This window comes from Callithrix jacchus, chromosome 16 (genome assembly GCF_049354715.1).
Source record: "Callithrix jacchus isolate 240 chromosome 16, calJac240_pri, whole genome shotgun sequence".
NCBI classification, from domain to species: Eukaryota; Metazoa; Chordata; class Mammalia; order Primates; family Cebidae; genus Callithrix; species Callithrix jacchus.
In genome coordinates this window covers 10,333,273-10,351,661 of record NC_133517.1, presented here as the reverse complement: position 1 = coordinate 10,351,661, position 18,389 = coordinate 10,333,273, and the positions used below count along the sequence as shown (strand labels likewise).

At 44.8% G+C, this 18,389-nt stretch overlaps 1 long non-coding RNA gene across 1 annotated transcript in view; it reads left to right on the top strand.

The window, feature by feature from the left end:
- LOC118150973 (uncharacterized) overlaps nt 1-16,362 on the top strand; it is a 51,825-nt gene extending 35,463 nt beyond the window's left edge. Inside the window, exons 2-4 of the long non-coding RNA XR_008477067.2 lie at nt 8,901-9,007; nt 11,234-11,389; nt 12,025-16,362. This is a non-coding gene — a long non-coding RNA (uncharacterized LOC118150973). The remainder of the gene's footprint in view (nt 1-8,900; nt 9,008-11,233; nt 11,390-12,024) is intronic.
- The last annotated feature ends 2,027 nt before the right edge of the window (nt 16,363-18,389 follow it).

Here is an 18,389-nt window from a genome sequence, read left to right as displayed (position 1 = left end):
AGAAGAGAATTTTGTAAAGAAATAAGAATGGATTCTCTTACAACTTCCCTGTAACAACTGGAAGAACCTTTGTGCCACTGCCCTTTGAAAGTGTAATGCCTCTTTCAAATTAGCTTTTTGTTCACCCATTCACTGGCCCACCCCATACAGAGCTCTGATCAGTATCTTCTGGACTGTTTGGAGGAGCTTGGTGCTTTATCAGGTGAGATTCCTGATCAGCATTAGGACTGATTAAAAGAAAGAAATACCAGATGAAACAAAGAAAGGAAAACAGAACAAAAAGAAAGAACGTTTCTGGGCCATCTTTTCAACTTTCTTTATGTCACCAGAGAGAAGCATTTAACGCAAATTTCAACAATTACAGTAGGCTAAGGGAGCTTAGAAAATTTATTGTTTTGACACAAAACATCATTACCTTAGTACGAAGTGTTTAGATCAAATTGCTTTTTTGGCCTCTAAAGAGAGACTGTTGTCAACATCTCTTTTGCAGAAAAAAAAAGCAATTCCCTGTGACAGATTACTCGTCTTTTTTATATTTACATCCAGTGTATAACCATATGTGTGGAAGCTTAATAAGTGTATTAAATCTGTTTCTGAAGTAATGTTTCTGATAAAGAATATTTTTTTTTAATTTTTTATTGGATTATAGGTTTTGGGGTACATGAGCAGAGCATGCAAGACAGTTGCATAGGTACACACATGGCAGTGTGCTTTGCTTTTCTTCTCCTCTTCACCCACATTTGGCATTTCTCCCCAGGCTATCCCTCCCCACCTCGCCCTCACACTGGCCCTACCCTTTTCCCCCCAATAGACCCCAGTGTTTAGTACTCCCCTCCCTGTGTCCATGTGTTCTCATTTTTCATCACCCACCTATGAGTGAGAATATGCGGTGTTTCATTTTCTGTTCTTGTGTCAGTTTGCTGAGGATGATGTTTTCCAGATTCATCCATGTCCCTACAAACGACACGAACTCATCATTTCTGATTGCTGCATAATATTCCATGGTGTATATGTGCCACATTTTTCCAATCCAGTCTATTATCGATGGGCATTTGGGTTGATTCCAGGTCTTTGCTATTGTAAACAGTGCTGCAATTAACATTCGTGTACATGTGTCCTTATAGTAGAACGATTTATAGTCTTTTGGATATATACCCAGTAATGGGATTGCTGGGTCAAATGGAATTGCTATTTCTAAGGCCTTGAGGAATCGCCACACTGTCTTCCACAATGGTTGAACTAATTTACACTCCCACCAACAGTGTAAAATTGTTCCTTTTTCTCCACATCCTCTCCAGCATCTGTTGTCTCCAGATTTTTTAATGATCACCATTCTAACTGGCGTGAGATGGTATCTCAATGTGGTTTTGATTTGCATCTCTCTGATGACCAGTGACGATGAGCATTTTTTCATATGATTGTTGGCCTCATATATGTCTTCTTTCGTAAAGTATCTGTTCATATCCTTTGCCCACTTTTGAATGGGCTTGTTTGTTTTTTTCCTGTAAATCTGCTTGAGTTGTTTGTAAATTCTGGATATCAGCCCTTTGTCAGATGGGTAGACTGCGAAAATTTTTTCCCATTCTGTTGGTTGCTGATCCACTCTAGTGACTGTTTCTTTTGCCGTGCAGAAGCTGTGGAGTTTCATTAGGTCCCATTTGTCTATTTTGGCTTTTGTTGCCAATGCTCTTGGTGTTTTGTTCATGAAGTCCTTGCCTACTCCTATGTCCTGGATAGTTTTGCCTAGATTTCCTTCTAGGGTTTTTATCGTGCCAGGTCTTATGTTTAAGTCTTTAATCCATCTGGAGTTAATTTTAGTGTAAGGTGTCAGGAAGGGGTCCAGTTTATGCTTTCTGCACATGGCTAGCCAGTTTTCCCAACATCATTTGTTAAACATGGAATCCTTGCCCCATTGCTTGTTTTTGTCAGGTTTATCAAAGATTGTATAGTTGTATGTATGTTGTGTTGCCTCCGGTGCCTCTGTTTTGTTCCATTGGTCTATATCTCTGTTTTGGTACCAGTACCATGCTGTTTTGATTACTGTAGCCTTGTAGTATAGTTTGAAATCCGGTAGTGTGATGCCCCCCGCTCTGTTCTTTTTGCTTAGAATTGACTTGGCTCTGCGGGCTCTCTTTTGGTTCCATATGAAGTTCATGGTGGTTTTTTCCAGTTCTGTGAAGAAAGTCAATGGTAGCTTGATGGGGATAGCGTTGATTCTGTAAATTACTTTGGGCAGTATAGCCATTTTCACGATATTAATTCTTCCTAACCATGAACATGAAATGTTTTTCCATCTGTTTGTGTCCTCTCTGATTTTGTTGAGCAGTGGTTTGTAGTTCTCCTTTAAGAGGTCCCTTACGTTCCTTGTGAGTTGTATTCCAAGGTATTTTATTCTTTTTGTAGCAATTGCGAATGGCAGTTCGCTCTTGATTTGGTTTTCTTTAAGTCTGTTATTGGTGTAGACGAATGCTTGTGATTTTTGCACATTGATTTTATATCCTGAGACTTTGCTGAAGTTGTTTATCAGTTTCAGGAGTTTTTGGGCTGAGGCGATGGGGTCTTCTAGGTATATTATCATGTCGTCTGCAAATAGAGACAATTTGGCTTCCACCTTTCCTATTTGAATACCCTTTATTTCTTTTTCTTGCCTCATTGCTCTGGCTAGAACTTCCAGTACTATATTGAATAGGAGTGGTGAGAGAGGGCATCCTTGTCTAGTACCAGATTTCAAAGGGAATGCTTCCAGTTTTTGCCCATTCAGTATGATATTGGCTGTTGGTTTGTCATAAATAGCTTTTATTACTTTGAGATACGTTCCATCGATACCGAGTTTATTGAGGGTTTTTAGCATAAAGGGCTGTTGAATTTTGTCAAATGCCTTCTCTGCGTCAATTGAGATAATCATGTGGTTTTTGTTTTTGGTTCTGTTTATGTGGTGAATTACGTTGATAGACTTGCGTATGCTGAACCAGCCTTGCATCCCTGGGATGAATCCTACTTGATCATGATGAATAAGTTTTTTGATTTGCTGTTGCAATCGGCTTGCCAATATTTTATTGAAGATTTTTGCATCTATGTTCATCATGGATATTGGCCTGAAGTTTTCTTTTCTCGTTGGGTCTCTGCCGGGTTTTGGTATCAGGATGATGTTGGTCTCATAAAATGATTTGGGAAGGATTCCCTCTTTTTGGATTGTTTGAAATAGTTTTAGAAGGAATGGTACCAGCTCCTCCTTGTGTGTCTGGTAGAATTCGGCTGTGAACCCGTCTGGACCTGGGCTTTTTTTGTGAGGTAGGCTCTTAATTGCTGCCTCAACTTCAGACCTTGTTATTGGTCTATTCATAGTTTCAGCTTCCTCCTGGTTTAGGCTTGGGAGGACACAGGAGTCCAGGAATTTATCCATTTCTTCCAGGTTTACTAGTTTATGTGCATAGAGTTGTTTGTAATATTCTCTGATGATGGTTTGAATTTCTGTGGAATCTGTGGTGATTTCCCCTTTATCATTTTGTATTGCATCTATTTGGTTTTCTCTCTTTTATTTTTAATCAATCTGGCTAGTGGTCTGTCTATTTTGTTGATCTTTTCAAAAAACCAGCTCTTGGATTTATTGATTTTTTGGAGGGTTTTTCGTGTCTCAATCTCCTTCAGCTCAGCTCTGATCTTAGTAATTTCTTGTCTTCTTCTGGGTTTTGAGTTTTTTTGATCTTGCTCCTCTAGCTCTTTCAATTTTGACGATAGGGTGTCAATTTTGGATCTCTCCATTCTCCTCATATGGGCACTTATTGCTATATACTTTCCTCTAGAGACTGCTTTAAATGTGTCCCAGAGGTTCTGGCACGTTGTGTCTTCATTCTCATTGGTTTCGAAGAACTTCTTTATTTCTGCCTTCATTTCGTTGTTTACCCAGTCAACATTCAAGAGCCAGTTGTTCAGTTTCCATGAAGCTGTGCGGTTCTGGGTCGGTTTCTGAATTCTGAGTTCTAACTTGATTGCACTATGGTCTGAGAGGCTGTTTGTTATGATTTCAGTTGTTTTGCATTTGTTGAGCAGTGCTTTACTTCCAATTATGTGGTCAATTTTAGAGTAGGTGTGATGTGGTGCTGAGAAGAATGTGTATTCTGTGGATTTGGGGTGGAGAGTTCTGTAAATGTCCACCAGGTTTGCTTGCTCCAGGTCTCAGTTCAAGCCCTGGGTATCCTTGTTGATTTTCTGTCTGGTTGATCTGTCTAGTATTGACAGTGGAGTGTTAAAGTCTCCCACTATTATTGTGTGGGAGTCTAAGTCCTTCTGTAAGTCATTAAGAACTTGCCTTATGTATCTGGGTGCTCCTGTGTTGGGTCCATATATGTTTAGGATCGTTAGCTCTTCTTGTTTTATCGATCCTTTTACCATTATGAAATGGCCTTCTTTGTCTCTTTTGATCTTTGTTGCTTTAAAGTCTATTTTATCAGAGATGAGAATTGCAACTCCTGCTTTTTTTTGCTTTCCATTAGCTTGGTAAATCTTCCTCCATCCCTTTATTTTGAGCCTTTGCGTATCCTTGCATGTGAGATGGGTTTCCTGGATACAGCACACTGATGGGTTTTGGCTTTTTATCCAATTTGCCAGTCTGTGTCTTTTGATTGGGGCATTTAGTCCATTTACATTTAGGGTTAATATTGTTATGTGTGAATTTGATACTGCCATTTTGATTCTAAGTGGCTGTTTTGCCTGTTAGTTTTTGTAGATTCTTCATTATGTTGATGCTCTTTAGCATTCAGTGTGATTTTGGAATGGCTGGTACTGATTGATCCTTTCTATGTGTAGTGCCTCTTTTAGGAGCTCTTGTAAAGCAGGCCTGGTGGTGACAAAATCTCTGAGTACTTGCTTGTTCCCAAAGGATTTTATTCTTCCTTCACTTCTGAAGCTCAGTTTGGCTGGATATGAAATTCTGGGTTGAAAGTTCTTTTCTTTAAGAATGTTGAATATTGCCCCCCACTCTCTTCTGGCTTGTAGTGTTTCTGCCGAGGGATCTGCTGTGAGTCTGATGGGCTTCCCTTTGTGGGTGACCCGACCTTTCTCTCTGGCTGCCCTTAGTATTTTCTCCTTTATTTCAACCCTGTTGAATCTGACGATTATGTGCCTTGGGGTTGCTCTTCTTGCGGAATATCTTTGTGGTGTTCTCTGTATTTCCTGCAATTGAGTGTTGGCTTGTCTTGCTAGGTGGGGGAAATTTTCCTGGATGATGTCCTGAAGAGTATTTTGCAGCTGGGATTCATTCTCTTCGTCCCCTTCTGGTACACCTATCAAACATAGGTTAGGTCTTTTCACATAGTCCCACATTTCTTGGAGACTTTGTTCATTCCTTTTTGCGCTTTTTTCTCTGATCTTGGTTTCTCGTTTTATTTCATTGAGTTGGTCTTCGACTTCAGATATTCTGTCTTCTGCTTGGTCAATTCGGCTATTGAAACTTGTGTTTGCTTCGCGAAGTTCTCATATTGTGTTTTTCAGCTCCTTTAATTTATTCATATTCCTCTCTAAGGTATCCATTCTTGTTATCATTTCCTCGAATCTTTTTTCAAATCTTTTTTCAAGGTTCTTAGTTTCTTTGCACTGATTTAATACATGATTTTTTAGCTCACAAAAGTTTCTCATTATCCATCTTCTGAAGTCTAATTCCGTCATTTCGTCACAGTCATTCTCCGTCCAGCTTTGTTCCCTTGCTGGTGAGGAGTTTTGGTCCTTTCTAGGAGGCGATGTGTTCTGGTTTCGGGTGTTTTCCTCCTTTTTGCGCTGGTTTCTTTCCATCTTTGTGGATTTGTCCGCTGGTCGTCTGCGTAGTTGCTGACTTTTCGTTTGGGTCTCTGAGTGGACACCCAGAATGTTGATGATGAAGTATTTCTGTTGCTTGGTTTTCCTTCTACCAGTCTAGCCCCTTCGCTGTACGACTGTTGAGGTCCGCTCCAGACCCTGCTTGTCTGGGGTGCATCTCTAGTAGCCGTGGCACAGCGAGGGATGCTACCAGTTTCTTTTTCTGCTCTCTTTGTCCCAGGATGATGCCTGCCTAATGACAGTCTTTTGGATATAGAGGGGTCAGGGAGCTGCTTGAGGAGACAGTTTGTACTTTATAGGGATTTAGTTGCTGAGCTGTGCACTCTGTTGTTCATTCAGGGCTGTTAGGCTGCTATGTTTGATTCTGCTGCAACACAGCTCATTAAACAACCCCTTTTTTTTTCTCAAATGCTCTGTGTTGAGGGGTTTGGGCTTTATTTTTGGATGTCCGATCGGGTGTCCTGCCCAGCTCAAAGGCAGACTAGCCACTGTTTGGCTGCCGAGGCTCCGCCCTGCTGTTGTGTGATTCGCGCTGTTCCTGCCGGCTCTGCTGTGGTCTCCGCCACGCCCTGCGGCGGAGTCTCTTCGTTGTAGCGTGTTGCCTCAGCAACGGCAGGCTGCGTCAGCAGTGGGCGTGTATCTCAGTAGGGACGGGTTGCCTCGGCAATGGCTGGCTGCGTCAGCAGTGGGCGTGTATCTCAGTTGGGGCGGGTTGCCTCGGCAATGGCAGGCTACCTCAGCAGTGGGCGTGTATATCAGTTGGGGCAGGTTGCCTCCATAGTTGTGGACGCCCCTCCCCCACAGAGCGTCTCGGACCGTCTGCCCGGGATAGTTTGAAATCGCGGTTTTGTTCGTCCCACTGGGTATCCCAAACGATCTGTCCCTGCAATCCCCTGGCTGGGCTACTGTGGAAGTCTCATTCAGTCTCAAGTCCAGCCCTCTCAAGTCTCAGGTTGCCGGTTCAACAAGGCACCTGGACAAGCGTGCCCTGTGGGGATTGCTGGGTAGGGCCGGCCGCCGCCGCCGCGGCTGCCGGCTTCGCCAGGCAGACCTACTGCCTGGCGTCCCGTGTCTTTTTATACTTGGGAGTTTCCCCGTTCTGTGGGCAATAAAGATCAGTCTGGAAATGCAGCACTGACTCACCGTTTGCGAATTCAACACGGGCTCCAATCCTGGGTTGTTCTCACAGCGCCATCTTGAGTCCCCTCCAAGAATATTTTAAGATAGGTCTTATATTGTAATTATTTCCAGATTTTTTTCCTGTGATGAGAAAATAATAGACATAGACAGTTTATTTCTAAAGACAAGATTTTAGCATCCAACTTACCTGACAAGAATTTCCTTGTCTCCAAGTCCCTTGCAAAGTTGCATATGCAATTCTTCAATCTTCAGCCTTGGGCTTCTTTTGAAACACAGACTCCCTTTGTCTTCTCTCTCCAGGAACTCTTTCCGGACACCTAATGGATAATAAAATGAAACATAACCAGTCAAAATCAGGATATGATGGAAATGATTTTAAGCAAAAGTATTTCTCAAACTTTACACTGTGTAAAGGGCTTAGTATATTCCAACCTCATGTTTCTCTTCCTCGGGAGAGAAGCCACGTTTTCCTCCGATGGTTCTCTGAAGAACAATTATACCTGTACCTAATGTTTAATTAATATTAAAAATAAATTTCCTCTCTTCAACTTTCTTGCTTAAGTTAAGTCCTTGAAAACTTAGCTATGTCTAGTCAATACAGCATAAGACAACTCTATTTCGTTAACATATATGCAACAGAAATTCAAAAGTAACAAACTCAATATACTCTGTAGTACTTTACCTGTAAATCACCATATACCTGATGGAATAAATGAATTCTGGAAAATTATTTTAAAGCATTATCTCAACCTTTCTTAGTTGTCCCTAACTAGGATTTTCTCAGAGCGTTTCAGGTTTCATAACTTATCACAAATGACTTCCGCAGCTGAAATGTTCAACCTGGGACTAACTACACACATTGTTTGCCCACATGTATGCATGTGCATTCATCTTTATGTAAACAAATAATTTCTAAGCTTCTGAAACAGCAGAAGGAAAAGGTCTCACACATCTGAAAACCTAGAGAATGTAAAACCACCTAAAATGTCTTATTAAAGATCATTTAGAATTAATTCACTGAAAATTCACATCCTGTTTGTCAGAATACATCTACCATTCCAAAGACCATATACAAGCATGTCAAAGAACTCTAAGTACATGAGTATTTGCAGCCAATAAGTGAGAAACCTCCACCAAGCACAGCACATTCTATGCGTAGATTGTGTAATTCCCACATGCAGACCACGGTCCCTTAGAGAGTGGCAGAAAAGGAGGCCCTGCTCCCAAATATTACTCGGACAGCTGAGATCAAGGAACATTCCCAAGCTAGATTACATACCAAATATTTCTAAACAAAATGACATTAAACTACAAATATACTAAATTTTTCTTACATGACTGATAGTTCACTTGTTTATGATACTAAGCCCACTGTTATTTCATACCATGACTAACTCATACCTTGTAATCTGTCCTCAGGTAACCAAGAGTCAACTATATTAGTCATTCAAACACAGCAAATTAATGAATTATCAATCTGTTTCCCTTTATTTTGGCAATCAGTGTGTTTTCATTTTCTTAGGAATAGAATTAGGAAGAAAAATGAAGCTGATATCCAGAAATGACTTTTAATTGCAGACTCAACACCTACAATTCTTACTTCCAAAGAACAATACCAAGACTTGCTCCTCCAAATATCAATCAGCACCCCTAATCAGTGGCGTCCACTGAGTGCCCACGAAAATAAAGAATTTCAGGCTCACCTCAACACAGGAATTACAATCTGTCTTTTAACAAGAATTCTAAGTAGACGAAATACACATGAGTTTAAGGACACCACTGGAGCCCCTCAAGTGGTCATGAGGATGGGAGGGCTGGGTCTCTCCAGCCTTTGATGTGCCACAGGACCAAGGCATCCTGGAGGAAATTGATTTTAGGTGTGTTGCACCCATCTTGTTTCTCTAGGAGTGACCAACCTCAGTATAAGCACGTGATTATTGCACCTGCAGGTGGCAGCCAGACCCCACTACACTGAGGCTTTGAACACCACCAGGAAAAAGAAGAATGCAGGGCGCCGCAGCCCCAAACTGAGCCAAACGTTGATCAGCAGCAGAAAGTAAGTGGATTACAGAGAAACCGTGCTGGAGTGCACTGGCCACACTCGTGTCAGCATGTCCCACACAGACACACACACACTCCTCAACACACTCAGAAAGATACATGCATACACACACTCACACACACTCAGGAATACACAGGGAGGCATTCAACACTCGCATGGAAACCCACACTGCCAGGTAGCTCCTGAGGCTGCGGGGTTCTGCTCTCTTTCTGGAAATCCCTTGGGGACAGAGCAGCCCAGCCACAGGCCGGCAGTGGGTACCTGAAACTAATTCACTGGATTATCCCAGCCTGGAAATCCCAGTCAGGAGGGCTTTCAATGAGAGGCACCTTCCCACTGTTTGGGCAGGCCTGAAGCCTCTTAGTGATTCTTGGGGAGCGCCGTGGACATCCCTGAAATCCCAACAGATCTTTCTTCTGCCTGGTTTGACCTGCCGGATTCCTAAAATCGCAAGATGGTCACACGAAGAAAGGGTGCATTGCCCAATGCTGAGGCACTGCCACGGAGGGCCCCTGCTTTGCTAAGTCACTGAGATCATTTTCCAGGCAACGGTGGCTGTCACTGTGATGGGAGCTATGTCTCAACGCTGTGGCTTTTGACAGGCTGTTTGCGCAGGTGCTTTTGCGTGCCCAGCTGTGGAGCCACAATGTTGGCACTGTCCAGCGGATGCTGCCCATATGCACAAAGGAGTCGGTTCCAAGGGCAGCCCCCGAAAAGTCTGCATGCCATCACACCAGAGACACAGAACTTGGAATTGAGATTTTCTCCTGTGCTCCTTGCATCTCCTGAAAAAACCAATAATGATCCTTCCTGCGGCTTCAACATCCACATCTGTGAGAAAGCCGCTGGCGAGTGTGATATTTTCAAGAAGCCACAGTCCATGTTACCCCCTACAGAGCTCTGAACTTGCGCACTGGTGGGCCTGGCAGCGGTTTTCTCCCCAAAGTGTCTGAACTGCTCTCATGCTGGAGGGAAAAGAGGGGAGCAGCACAATGGACAGCGTCTGGATCTCAGGCCACTTTTCACAGCAACTTAGGAAATCAGGCTGCTGCCTGGGCTGGAGAAGCCACGATGCCCAGTAAAGACCCTGCAAGCATTTGGAGGAGGAAACCCAGCTGATCAGTGAGATGTTGTGTGAGGACCACACACGTCCCAGTAGGACACGAGAAAGGTGCGCTTCACAGCGCTTTGCCCTGATCACTGCCCAACCTGGACCTTCTTCTTCTGTCCCTCTTTCGACGCAATTCCCATGGCAAGGAAGTGCAGGCAATCAGTAGCCAACATCGCTATGGAAGCGGCGAGGTCCACACTGCCCTGGCAACCCCTTCTGTGTTAACCACCTCCTTGCATTTCATCTGCTGGGATTCTAGTTTAGCCGTCTTGCCACCAACGGGCGGGGAAATTTTCAGAGGTACAGTTTCCAGCCCTGGGGAAAAAATGAGCCTCTCAGCTCTTTCTCAAGAACTGCACCCAGTCCCCGACCCCATGACATGCCGGGATTGTAGTTTTGAAGTGCTTTTAAACAACTGTGGGAGCAGTGAAGAGATCACAAGTCCCAGAATGCACAATCACAGATGACAACTCCCAGTATAACAGGTGTAGCTACCCCTCTCCGATCCAGGCCTTCCCTCGTCCAGAGCAGTTCTGCCATGCCAAAGGTCCCTGACCATTCCCAAACCAATCCTGCCTCTCACAGAGGGACAGGACTGCTGGTAATACCTTGTAATTATGCCATAACTCTCCCTAAAAAGCTGGCTTTATGCTCAGTCAGTGCCAGCAGTTTGATTTATCACTGAGCAGCAGGGGACCTGGAGCTGCTCACAAACCTGTCAGTTGCCATAGTAATGATCCTCCCTCTGTAACTGAACTCTCTCCGTCCCCTTCCTTCACCCCATCCCTTCTCTTCCTTCTCTCCTTCCCTCTGCCCCACCTCATCCCCTTGGCCCTGCCTCTTCCCTTCCCTCAGCCTTTCCTCTCCCCTCGGCACTGACCTTTCTCTCTCCGTCCCTAAAACTCTTTTTTGGACATGCGCAATGTAGTCCCTGTGTAGAAATGTGGCTACTGGCCAAGTGTCTGACAGTTCTTGGACTTCTTCAGATCCCACGCGGGCAGCTCCATCGTGAATGTCTGAAACCATCAGGTCATTGACAGAAATGAATATACATTGTCCCTGAACCTGGCACTTGCTTTTTCAAAGCAAACATTTCCTCTATTATCTAGGCTGTCACAAATCCTCCTACGGACCCCAAGAGCACCCTTTGGACCTCGAGACTTCATCATGGCCCACTACTGGGTTAGGCCTTGAAAAGGGACGCTCCTGACACTCTAATAAAATGTAGAAAACGTCACAGTGAAAAGCTGGCCCTGCTGCATCCGGTAAGGAAACAGCCACAGGGAAGGGAGCCCCTTAACCACTTTGGGAGCCACATTTACCACTTCTTTTCTTCAACCCAGGCTGGTTCCCAAGCCTTGGGGTCCTAGTGTGGATCTCCAGTTAACGCAGGTGCAGGATCAGAGAGCCCCTTGGTCCCTCCCAGCACGTGAGAGAAGTTTGTGTGGTGAGGTCATGAACAGTGTCTGTGTTTCTGTTATGAACAGGGCTTTCTTGGAAACACGTTTAATTTCCGTTTTTAACTATTTCTTTAAAACTACATTTAATAATTTGCTGGTGGAACTTAACAATGATAATTTCTTGAATCCATTTCTTTTTCTTTTTTGAGACAGAGTCTCACTCTGTGGCCCAGGCTCTACGATTTGATCTTAGCTCCCTGCAACCTCTACCTCTCAGGTTAAAGTGATTCGTCTGCTTCAGCTTCTCCAGTAGCTGAAATTATAGGCAGATGGCAACACGCCTGGCTCATTTTTGAATTTCTAGTAAAGATGGGATTTCATCATATTGATTAGGCTGATCTCAAACTCCTGACAAGTGATCCACCTGCCCCGGCCTCCCAAAGTGTTGTAATTACAGGCGTGACCCAGCACTCCTGGCCTGAATGCATTTTAACATTTAGTTTTTCAGATTAACTGGAAGTACCAAAAGACTATGTGCTAATGAAACTAGAAGAGGCACAGCCTCAGCTCCTTGCAGGACAGATGCACAAGAGCAGAATCTCCGTGGGATGTCTTTCTGGAGCCTCAATATTACTGCAGATTTGGAAGAAGCAAATTTAAATAATTTCCAATTTAAGACACTGGAAATTTAAGAGAAAACTGGAAAGTTATCTGCCTTTAATAATTGTCGGTCATCTGTGCCTAAGTCAGACGTTCTCCAAGAAAATAAAAGGAACTCTGAGGAGAAACTATTTTTCATTCTTCTAAGTAATTAATATCAGAAATCACAGAAAGTCGGTAGAAAGCCCTGCCAGTCTCCTAAGTTAAAGTATGGCCTCGGAATGATTTTATTTGTGTTTTTTGGAGGGGTTTCTTGACATATTGGGTATAAAAACTGGGGGGATTTGACAGATTTTTGAAATTTTTTAGCTACCTTTTGGTAATGTACTTTGCACCTCATTTAATTTTTCTGTCCCCTCTTCAACTTGGACTCCGTCACTTCACATATCTCTAAGACTCTTCATTTCCTTTAAGCTTTTTCACTCTTTTATTCAGAATGGACAATTTCTATTACTCTTCTGTTTCTAGTCTTTGAATAAGCTGAAAAGTATTTTTTAAAATTTCTTATCTTCTTCTTTCATAATTTCCCTTTTTTCTTGCTGATGTTCCACATCTCTTAATCCATTCTTAGACTATTTTTCTTAACTCCCATGAACAGATTTATAATAGCTGTTTTTAAACCTCCTGAATCACTCTTCAAAGGTACACAACAGAATTGGGAGTCTCTATAATGATTCCTTACAGTTTTAGCACACAACTTTACAATTGATACAACATGTGAAGAAACACAAAAATGTAATGTAATCCATACACAATTTAAAAAGCAGGCAGTAGAAGTGGCCCGTGAGTGGTCCCCATTTCCACACCCTTCCATGCTGCACTACTGCCAGGCCACTAGGGGTGAGGGATGTGCACAGAATAGCACTGGAACCTGAATCGGGCACTGGGCTCTAACAAGGAGGTTAGGGAGTTGTGTCTCAGAAACCTTCTACACCAACGCTTTCTGACAACAGACAGACAAATGGAGGTCCTGTATAGAACAAAAATGCTTGGACACATAGGAGCTGCCTGATGAGGGAGGGCCCCAATTTTCCTCTCCCACCAAGGGCACCAGCAGAGGGAAAGGCTTTGTCCAGCTCAGCCTGCAGCTCATGCAGTTTTGCAGTCATGCAGCTCTACAGTTTCAGCACTCAGGGAGCACGGACTGGCAGCTGCTCTGAAGCCTCCACCACTCAGAAGTAAAATGGGCCCAATCCTCCAGCTCACAAGGCAGGGGGAGGACTGTGCCGCTCACACAGAAGGAGGCTTGCTGAGATGGAAGGGCTGAATCCAGGGCTCTCTCCTCCCAACACTCGGGATCCTGGTCCTCGATGTGCCTGCACCAGGCTTACCCCATCCACAGTCCTTCATTGCAGTGTCTAGCTTCACCAGGTCAGTGAGACACCTGCCCAAAGAGGGCCCATCACCCTGGGCCATTGTAGTGATAGTGGTGGTGAGTCCCCACTGTCAGGTGCCCACTCAAGACCCGTCTCCTAAAATCTCACCAACCCCTCCTGCCTATAGACTTCCTCCCCAGTTCTCCTACTTGAAAGACCCCAGGACCCTCAGCTGCCTCCCCCAGTACTCTCCCTACTCTCCATGTCTCCCCATCTGGTCTCCAAGGCCAGTAGACATCCCTAGTTACTTCCATGGTGGGATTTTAACAAGTTATAAGGTCATGGAGTCCCCTGTCCTACCGTTCCCCAAATCTACCCTGAGCCCAGCTCACCCAGGTGGTTTCTCTGGTCTCTCTGACGGAGGCATTTTAGGCTCTGTGACTACATTAGGGAAGGGCTGGGGGAGGAAGACTCCCTGCTCACTTGATGTGGAGGCCTCCAGCAGGGAGGGAAGAAGCCTGTTTTTGACTCCCTGGAGACCCTCCCCAACACACATATACTCACCTGCTGCTCCTACAGCCTTATCTGGGTTGTCTGGGGATTCTTCTCTAGCATGGGCAATTTGGAGGTTCCCACCTGCCAGGGTCTGGGACAAGGTGAGGGAGACTATTTTTTCCTCCCTTCACTCAGTTATACCTCAAATCCTAGATTACTGGCCTAAGCCAACTGTGGCAATGCTCCCACCCCTCCAGTGAGCCCTGATCCTAGATTAACTCCCAGCTCCAACACGCACTGTCTGTGTCACCCTGGGCAGGTGGCTGGGCCCCCCTGAGACTGTTTCCTCATCTGGGAGGTGTGATGGAAACCACACCTTCCTCACAGGGCCTCCCGAATACTCAGTTTCATGTGGCTCTCAGCGTTTCTCTCACCATCATTGTTCGTGGAACGGGCCAGGTGCGAGCAACCTCAAATTCTCTTCCTCCCTGAACCCCATCATCATCTTGTGACAACTGCAAACCAGGCTCATCATTTGTACATTTTCCAAATGAGGAAATAGAGGCCCAAAGATGGCAGTGAGTTGCCCAGAGCCTCACAGGAGAAGATGGCTTCTCCCACACTTCAAGGCCCGGTCCCAGCTGCCTTCACCCCACATGCCGGCACCACCACTGTACAGGGTCCCATTCTCTGGAGTCTAGGGGTGTCCACATTCCCATCCAGACCCAGCTATGGTGGGAGAGGGAAAAGGTGTCTTGGGGGACCTGGTTGAGCAGCAACTATTTGTCACAGAACCACTGGAATCTCTGCTCCACATGCCAGGCTTTATGTTAGACCACAGACCTCACTTACCCCATGATGTACCAAGGGAGTTCCCTGCACAGAACCCTCTCTTTCTCCACTCAGAAGGTGTGGTCACCCAAGATGCCATTTCAGACTGACAAAACAGGGTTTTCCTAAGGTACTGGGTGGTGACATGTCACTTCCTCATTTCCAGGGAAGGTTCTGAAATCAGGTCAGGAAGAATCCACAGAGAATTCAAAAGTCTCCAGGTACTTATACCATCTGGAGCTTTTAGTAGTACTCACTGGGCACTGGGGTGAGAATCCCACAACTGTGACTGATTAGCAGTGTCTGCAAAGGACAGAGTGGGGAGCCACAGCAAACATATATATATCCACATCATATTTACCAATGGAGACTCACCTGGCAGATATTCCTCTGCTGTCCCCATCATTGGTACAGACAGAGTGACCCTCCCTGTATAGGTGCAGTACAGGAAGAAGCAGTAACAGAGGCCTGGCTTCCTATGAAATTGCTGGGCAGGTCTGGGGAAAGAAGGAAGCCCCACCTACCACACCCACCTCACAGCCTGCAGGAAGTCCGTGCTAGCAGCATGGATCAATGTGGGAATCAGAGCACTGATCTTTCTGCATTTCATCATGCCTGCTCGACAGCCCAGCTGCCATCAGCACATCCAATTACTGGGGTTGCCTGTCCCCAAACTTTCCACCTGCCCACAGGCAAACACTTGACTTTCACTTAATCTACTCTAGACAGGGCTGGAGGTTTTCAAGTAAACGTTTAGTAAAAAAGACACATACATACACACACGCACACACACAAGTGTGCACACCCTCACACCTGGCCCAGTACCCCTTCCAGCCTAATCTATTTCTCTACCCCTGAAAACCTCTGACACCCACCTCCCATCTCTACGTTTTATTGATGTGCAAATCCTACTCAGGGTACTGTCTTTTCTGAAAATATTTTAAAATTTTCTGGAGCTTTTTCTGAGGAGAGGAAAAAGAAGGAAAGATTCAAGAAACAAGAAGGTAAAAGAAAAAATCATTTGAGAATAATAAGCAGATGTGTACATTCAATTTTCTTTTGAGAACCGAAGGGATCAAACTGCCTGGATGAGAACGTCTATGCTGGTCCCCTAAACCCTTAGGGCTCCATGGGTCTGGGAAAGGAGCTCTGTGGAGGCTAAAGCAACTTTGCGTTGGATGCAAATCCACCATGTTTACTTCGGAGTAACCCCAATTCTGGAAATGCCTTTAAGATTTCCACCTGTTCTGCTGTTTCTTGTGTAAGAGCACATACCTACTGCTAATCTTCTCCTTAGGTCAAAGCAACCTGGATGTATTATGCAAATTTCAGGCTACAATGGGCACATCCTTCTCTTCCTGGAAGGCTGACTTTAATTGTCCTGCACAATCTGAATACAGCATATTTTCTCTTTTCCTATACTACGTAAGCCCTAAATCTTGGGGTAACTGCCTGGAGAACTACTTAAGTTGCTACAATTCAAGATCATGCTTCTGTTCATAAATTCCCCACAATAAATTACCATTTACTGAAAAATTGGATTTGTCTGTCTCATTCTTTGGTTTCTTGATGCCTTCTGTGTTGGGGAATCCCTTTGAAAATATGGCACTTTTTATATTACTAATATAAAGCAAGATATATTAGTCCATCCTCACACCACTATAAATAAATACCTGGAACTGAGTTTCCTTGGCTCACAGTTCCACAGGCTGTACAGAAAGCAAAGTGCGTTCTGCTCAGCTTTGGGAGAGGCCTCAGGGAGCTGAAAATCATGTTGGAAAGGGAAGAGGAAACAGAGACATCTTTTCTGGCTGGAGCAGGAGGAAGAGGGAGAAGGGAGAGGTGAGACACACATTCAAACAACTAGATCTTGTGAGAGCTCTCACTATCACAAGAACAGCATGGGAGCGATGGTGCTGAACTACTCATGAGAAACCACACCCATTATTCAAACACCTCCCACCAGGCCTCACCTCCAATACTGCAGATTATTATTAGATTTGAGATTCAGGTGTGGACACAGATTCAAACTATACAGTGGCTTGTGGGTATGCCTGGATTTTGGTAATCACAGCTATTGGCAAAACTTGTGTCTTACTTAACCCATCATGCCCAGGAATGTTATGGTGCCCCCTGGTCCCTGGACTTTCTGGGCCCTGGCCTATCCTCTGGATTGTAAATGCTCTAAGAGTTCTGGGTAGGTTTCTGAAAAATACTTAAGTCTGTGGAGAGTAAAAGAATATTATCCATACAGTGTTCCCAGAGAATGAGGGGTACATCACTCCAAAATGTCTCACTTCACTCTAAAACATGCCAGAGAGGTGGGCTGTTGGGCTGAGTAACTTTCACTGGGAACAACTAAAAGGTACACTGTTGTTCTTCTCAGCTGAAGGCAAAAAGGTCCTGGGACTTTGAGTCTAAACTTATGCTGCAGAAAGCATTTGCCAATGGCAGGACTGTGCCATAGACCTGAGCAACTACTTAGTTTTTCCAGGATTTGAGCCATTTGGGGGATAGCAGCACACATGGCCAGAGTCACCTTATTCAGTTCCCAATAATCAATGATCAACCGTCATATTATCCCAATAATCAACTATCACACTCCAGGTTCCCTCAGGCTTGGGCACCAGTCACACAAAGCTGTTTTATGGACTCTGTGCAGACATGCAATCCCCATTCTCTCCAAGTCCTGAAGAGAAGATATGATCTCAGGCCAGGCACAGGGGCTTACACATGTAATCCCAGCACTTTGGGAGGTCGAGGTGGGTGGTTCACTTGAGGGTAGGAGGTTGAGACCAGCCTAGTCAATATGATGAAAGCTCTTCTCTCCTAAAAATGCAAAAATTAGCCAGCATCATAGCACATGCCTGTAATCCCAGCTACTTGGAAGTCTAAGGTAAAAGACTGTCTTGAACCTGAAAGGAGAGAGTTACAGTGAGCCAAGATTATGCCACTACACTCCAGTCTGGGTGGCAGTGAGACTCATTAAAAAAAAACTGTTATCTCCTGTGCCCTCCTGAAAGCTGATATTGTTTATTGTCTGATGCACACCAGTCCTCTTATGTGAGACTATATCACCAGGTTCCATGTGGCTTCCCCTCAGAGCATGGCTTTTGACACCCTCACCTAGAGATAGAACTTGTCTAAGGTTGCCTCTAGGGCAGTTTCCAAGAGAGCATTTGTCCCAACATGTACTGGGCGATTGGGAAGATGGAGACCCCTCAGAGCCAAAACTCATTGCTTGCTCTGAAGGGACCAGTGACTCACTCTATCCACATGGGGTCCCTGGTCTCTTTCAGTGGCCCGACATTGAGGGGAATCTTGGCCTTCCTGTCATGGTAGGGGCTTTGATGCTAGCTCCCTTCCTGGGAGAGGGAGGAGGTGGTGGAACCAGCCTGCTCCTCACACTGGCACCCGCACTCAATTCCCAGCCCCCAGAATTCTGCTCCTGGCCTGTATGGGTCCCAGTATCTGCCCAGTATCAGAACTCAGCCCTGCCCCTCAAGGTCTGACCTGGTGCAGCTACCACCTAGAGCCCCAGTGAGTTTGAGGTGAGTGTGAGG